This window comes from Limulus polyphemus, unplaced genomic scaffold (genome assembly GCF_000517525.1).
Source record: "Limulus polyphemus unplaced genomic scaffold, Limulus_polyphemus-2.1.2 Scaffold12483, whole genome shotgun sequence".
In the NCBI taxonomy this organism is placed as follows: Eukaryota; Metazoa; Arthropoda; class Merostomata; order Xiphosura; family Limulidae; genus Limulus; species Limulus polyphemus.
This window is the reverse complement of record NW_013678093.1, coordinates 1-5,634: the sequence shown is the minus strand read 5'-3', so window position 1 is coordinate 5,634 and position 5,634 is coordinate 1.

Sequence of the window (5,634 nt, the reverse complement as noted above, 5' to 3'; positions counted from 1 at the left end):
AACAAAGTACATAACTCAGACTGAATCTCTACTAAATACAGCCATGATTCCAGTTATGTCACATATCTAACAAAGTACATAACTCAGACTGAATCTCTACTAAATACAGCCATGATTCCAGTTATGTCACATATCTAACAAAGTACATAACTCAGACTGAATCTCTACTAAATACAGCCATGATTCCAGTTATGTGACATATCTAACAAAGTACATAACTCAGACTGAATCTCTACTAAAGTTAGGACTTACCTTCTAAAGAAATGATTTCGCTGAGTTAACTTGGTTGTTGTGGTTTTACTCTATAGACAAGCAGTAAAAGTAAATATCATTAGCAATGCTCTGTCGATACGGACGGACAGGGGGTCCCTAATTTCCAAATCTTCTTTCCAATCGACGGTGATCTGTACTGCCACCGTACAACTAAAATACAAAATGATACGCGAGTCACGTGTTTCCAGTACGAATGGTGTTATAATAGGTACGATGTTTCAAGAGTTGAAACCATTATCGCACGTGCTTCTCTTCAACTTGGAAATACGAGTCGCGCGACTATGAGCCAGGCTTAAGTTTCCCGTCACGAGTGGCGCCCAGCAGCTCTCGAGATCTAACAACGTCTACTTTTCCCGTGACGGATCACTTAGTTTCTACGCAAGCCTGACTGACGGCAGTGTCGACCAATTGGCAGTGGCTCGGGCGTGTCATGGTCGGGTTTCTGTGGAATCTTTGACCTCTTAGCGGGGCTGAGTAACCTGATCTCTGGCCTAATGTGTTTAAACGTTTGCTGATAGTCACGGCAAGAAGAACTCTTTGCTATCACACCTATCCCATTTAACAGTCAAAGGGCACTCTATCTGCTGGCGCGCGCTGAGCTTATGCACGCGCGAGTTGGTGACAAGATATCTTCTGTTTCTCGAGGTCTTTTGACTCTCCGCTCAATAAAACAAAATACTTTACAAACTACAAACAAAACGAAAACAACTCGATATTCTCTACGCTGCGCAAGCCCCCCCCCCTGATAAAGTCGAATCCGTTAGTTAAAAAGTAAGGCTCACAAAATGTCCGCTAGGCTAAAGTCGTTTAAAAACACAACTACATATTGCCTCGAAAACAATAAGGCATCTCAATATCTGTGTGAAAACAATCTTCCCGCCATAACCAAGTATCAATAGCGGATCTCGAATTTTCGAAAGGGGGACCGCACCCCCTGAATCCGCTAGTGCCAAGTATGTCAATTCATAATTGTTGATCAAAGCGAACTACTTACATAAATAAACAATGTTTGCCCGCACAACGAATCCAAGAATTCATAATTCGCGTTCCGTTGTCACAAGACCACGATCAGTACTTTAAGAGTGACGGTTAAATCCCTCTATTCGGTCAGATCAGAATAATTCAACAACTAGCGCTGTTGGTTAGCTTCCCCCTGTCCTATCAGTTCAAAGTTACAGACAATCCTTGCGCGAGACGTAAGTCAGCATAAAAATAACTCAGTGAATAAGGGCGATGTTTTCGGCTGTAATTCCAATAACATCTCACGAGCTTGGGCCAGCCGAGGAGGTTTAAGTTAATCCGAGATCCGTGTACTAAGTTAGCAGTGCGAAACAAAAGCTTCGTAATGAATGTAAGCGAAAGATAATAAAAGTAATACACATATTTTAACCGAAAGTGTTAATAAAACCGTTTGTTTCGTGAATATAATAAAACCGTTTGTTTAGTGAATATAATTATGGTACGATACCCTATAAGCATAGAATAAAAGTTAAAATATGTTCATCCTGTTAAAATATGTGAAGACTGGACAACGAAAATAATATTATTCTCATTAACAGAATAACATTAACACCGAGTAAAATGTACATAAATCATCTTGTATTTTAGTATTTGTTTGTTTGTTTTTAAATAGAAAGACATACACACAATAGACTGACTAGCTGTGCTCTACTAACAGCGGGTATCGAAACCCGAATTTTAGCGTTTAAGCCTTCAAACTTACCGTTGAGCTACTGGGGGTCTGTGTTTTGGTATTTTTTTTATAGTTTTGTGTTTTATTATGGAAAAAAGTCAAGCTTCACCTTGGAATACGGTAGTTTAAACAGTTACGTTTTATGTCCATGTTATTCAAGACTGAATGGTTCATTGCAAGATATTTTACTTCAGTGTAACGTGTTGAAAACGTTATGTATTGGCACTTTAGTAATTATTATATCTTCCGTGACGACGTGTTTGTTGTTAAGTGCAAAGCTACACAATTGGCTATCCGTACTGTGCCTATCAAGGGTATCGAAACCCGATGTTTAGTGTTATAAGTCTTCAGACTTACCGTTGAATCACTGGGGGGTCCATAATGATAAATAATGTGAAACAATTTGTACAGTTTCGGTCAAAATAAAAGGAATCTTGTACCGGTAACGTCGCTAAAAAGAACAGTGAATTTAACAGAAATCTAATACAGATCAAGCAACAGTCACTCCAGCGGTAAGGAACTGGGAAAACCACAGTTCAAGCTTCAAGCTTTTGGAGCGAAATTGCAAAAAAAGTATGATTCTTAGAAACACTATAAAAAAAGCGTTTTCTCCGAAAAGACTTAAAATTCTAGATTTCAGATGTTTCATTTCATACTGTAGAGTGTTAACAATATTGGATTTATCTTCTTTCGACGTTGAAAAGTTTACTTAAGCCTATATTAGTAGTATCAGAATGTCGTCTGCACTTTATAAATCCAAGGATTTATGGCCATATTTCTTCGTAGTTCTGGAAGAAATGTGTTATTATAAGTTTGAACACTGCAATTCTAAAACCTTATGGTTTCAAAAGAATTGAAAATATATTTAAGTACAGTTTCATAATTTTTTTTACCAGCGTCACAAATAAGTTGCTAATATGATGTAATTAAACATTTCTACGTGTTAGTTGCTATTTTTTAAAGTACTAAATGTAATGCTTATTTATCTTTTAATAAGAATATTAGGGAAATCTCTTTGCTTGTTTTGTTTCAGTGTAAAGTTACACGTTCGAGTACGTGCACTGTGTTCACCGCGGGGATTGAGCTCCGAATTTTAACGTTGGGCCACCAGGGGACAGTAAGGAACAATCTTGATTCAAGATTATTCAATGCAGTTATCAATCTGATTACAAAATGACATCAATAACTCAAAATTAAGACTAGACTTCACAGTATGTGTGGGACTATAAGTAGGTTTGTGTGGGACTATAAGTAGTTTTGTGTGGAAGTATAAGTAGTTTTGTGTGGGAGTATAAGTAGTTTTGTGTGGAAGTATAAGTAGTTTTGTGTGGGACTATAAGTAGTTTTGTGTGGAACTATAAGTAGTTTTGTGTGGGAACTATAAGTAGTTTTGTGTGGGACTATAAGTAGTTTTATGTGGAACTATAAGTAGTTTTGTGTGGGACTATAAGTAGTTTTGTGTGGAACTATAAGTAGTTTTGTGTGGAACTATAAGTAGTTTTGTGTGGAACTATAAGTAGTTTTCTGTGGGACTATAAGTAGGTTTGTGTGGGACTATAAGTAGTTTTCTGTGGGACTATAAGTAGTTTTCTGTGGAACTATAAGTAGTTTCTGTGGGACTATAAGTAGTTTTCTGTGGGACTATAAGTAGGTTTGTGTGGAACTATAAGTAGTTTGTGTGGAACTATAAGTAGTTTTGTGTGGAACTATAAGTAGTTTTGTGTGGGACTATAAGCATACAAAGCTACAAACTGGACTACCTGTTGTTAGACGTCCCTAATTTAGAAGTGATAGACGAGAGGGAAGTTTGTTTGTATGTTTGTAATTAAGCACAAAGCCTCTGTGCCAATTTGTTTAAATTCTTTGAGATTACCTGTTTCTTTAGCCCTTCAGTCGTTCAGCAGTTAGTTTACCAACTTATAACGGATTTCAATACCTTTGGTGGGCACAGCGCAGAAAGCCCTTTGTGTAGCTTTGTACTTAACTCTAAACAAAAATATAATAAGTGCATAATCAATAATTATTAAACTATGACCGAGAAGACACGTCATTATTAAGTATATAAAAAATAAATCCAGGATTTGAACTACTTTAATCAAGTTTTGTTCGAAAAAATATAAACGAAATGACGTAATTCCCCCTTTTTTTTAAAAAAAAGAAAGATGTTTTTTTTCTAATAATTTGGACATCTGGCAACCACAACATGCAGATACAAGTATTAATTGGGATCGTTAAAGCTATATCTAACCATGAAATAAACTCTGTACATATCTGTGATGTTTTAGTTGATCATTTCGATACCAGGTGTCGATTTTAGTTGTTTTTTTCGTTATTGTTGTATGTTTTTTTTTCTTCTTACTAACTTCAGCTCCATCACCAGGTATAAGCCGCGAGAGTCGTCTTGTATGACGTTAAAACAATACACATCTACGTGACCTTGGAATATAGTCACCTATCGGTTCCGCATAGAACTACGCCACCCTCCACGTGTTTGATAAAACAAGGAATATTCAAATAGATTAGACTACATCTTCCATTCGGTGGAGTAGTGATATTTGGTGGAAAACAAGGGGGTGGGTCTATTTTCATGAATTAGATGGCCAAACTAACTTGATTAAAGCAGCCCTCTCCCGTTCAACTGCATACCTGTTAGGTCTCCGATATTGTTCCAGTGGACTTTTGTGTTTTTGCTATACTTAAATGTAGCCTTGGAAGTCGAAGTCCAACTGCGGTAGAGAGTCTGTAAAAAGTTTGTGTGGTCTAGGATTGACTTTCACATAAACTTACTTGAAAATCACTGTCTAGGTGTTCGTTGTGTGGCATCTTCGCCATTAGGCTTAGCACAATATAAGACGTAGAAATTTGAACATACCATTAGGCTTAGAATAATATAGGATTTAGTATGTTAAACATCTTTCTTTTAACGCTGCGATTAAATTTAGTAATATTTTATTTATTTTTTTCAGAAAAGGCTTGTTTTATTTTAATTGTTTCTCTCTTGTCCTACTTTACTTTCTTTGTAACTTGATGTTTCCTATATTTGTGAAAACGTGTAGAGAATCAATGGCACAGCGGTATGTCTGCGGACTTACAGTGCTAGAAAACGAGTTTCGATACCCGTGGTGGGCAGAACACAGATAACTCATCGTGTGACTTTGTTCTTAACTTCAAAAAACAAACAACACATGGGATTATCTTTGTTGTGCTCACCACGGGTATCGAAACCCGGTTTTTAGCGTTTTAAGCCTCGATAAGATACAAGTGAAGCAAGCAGGATGCAATGGCCAGAGCTCTCGAATTTGAATCCTACGTTAAGTCCAGCACAGAGGTTCCAAGGTTGGTACAATCATCTGGATTCAAGGCCAGAAAAGGTCAGCTTTCAGAGAGGTTTGAGGGACTTTGCTAGCACTAACAAACCTGGGCACGAGAGAGCTCAATGTTGGCAACTTCAACACAGGGGAGATGATACAACAGGAAAGGCTGGTATCCAGAAAGGTTGTTGGAACTGTGGGGAGCAAGGACATCTGAGGAGCCAGTGTAGGAGGAATATTACCAACAAGTCGGCCTCAAGGAGACCAGTTGTGGTTGGTGTTGAGCGACGTCCACCAACCCCCATCGTGAAAGTCCCAACAGCTAGGTGTAAAATGCCAAACACACACAGTGTCTAT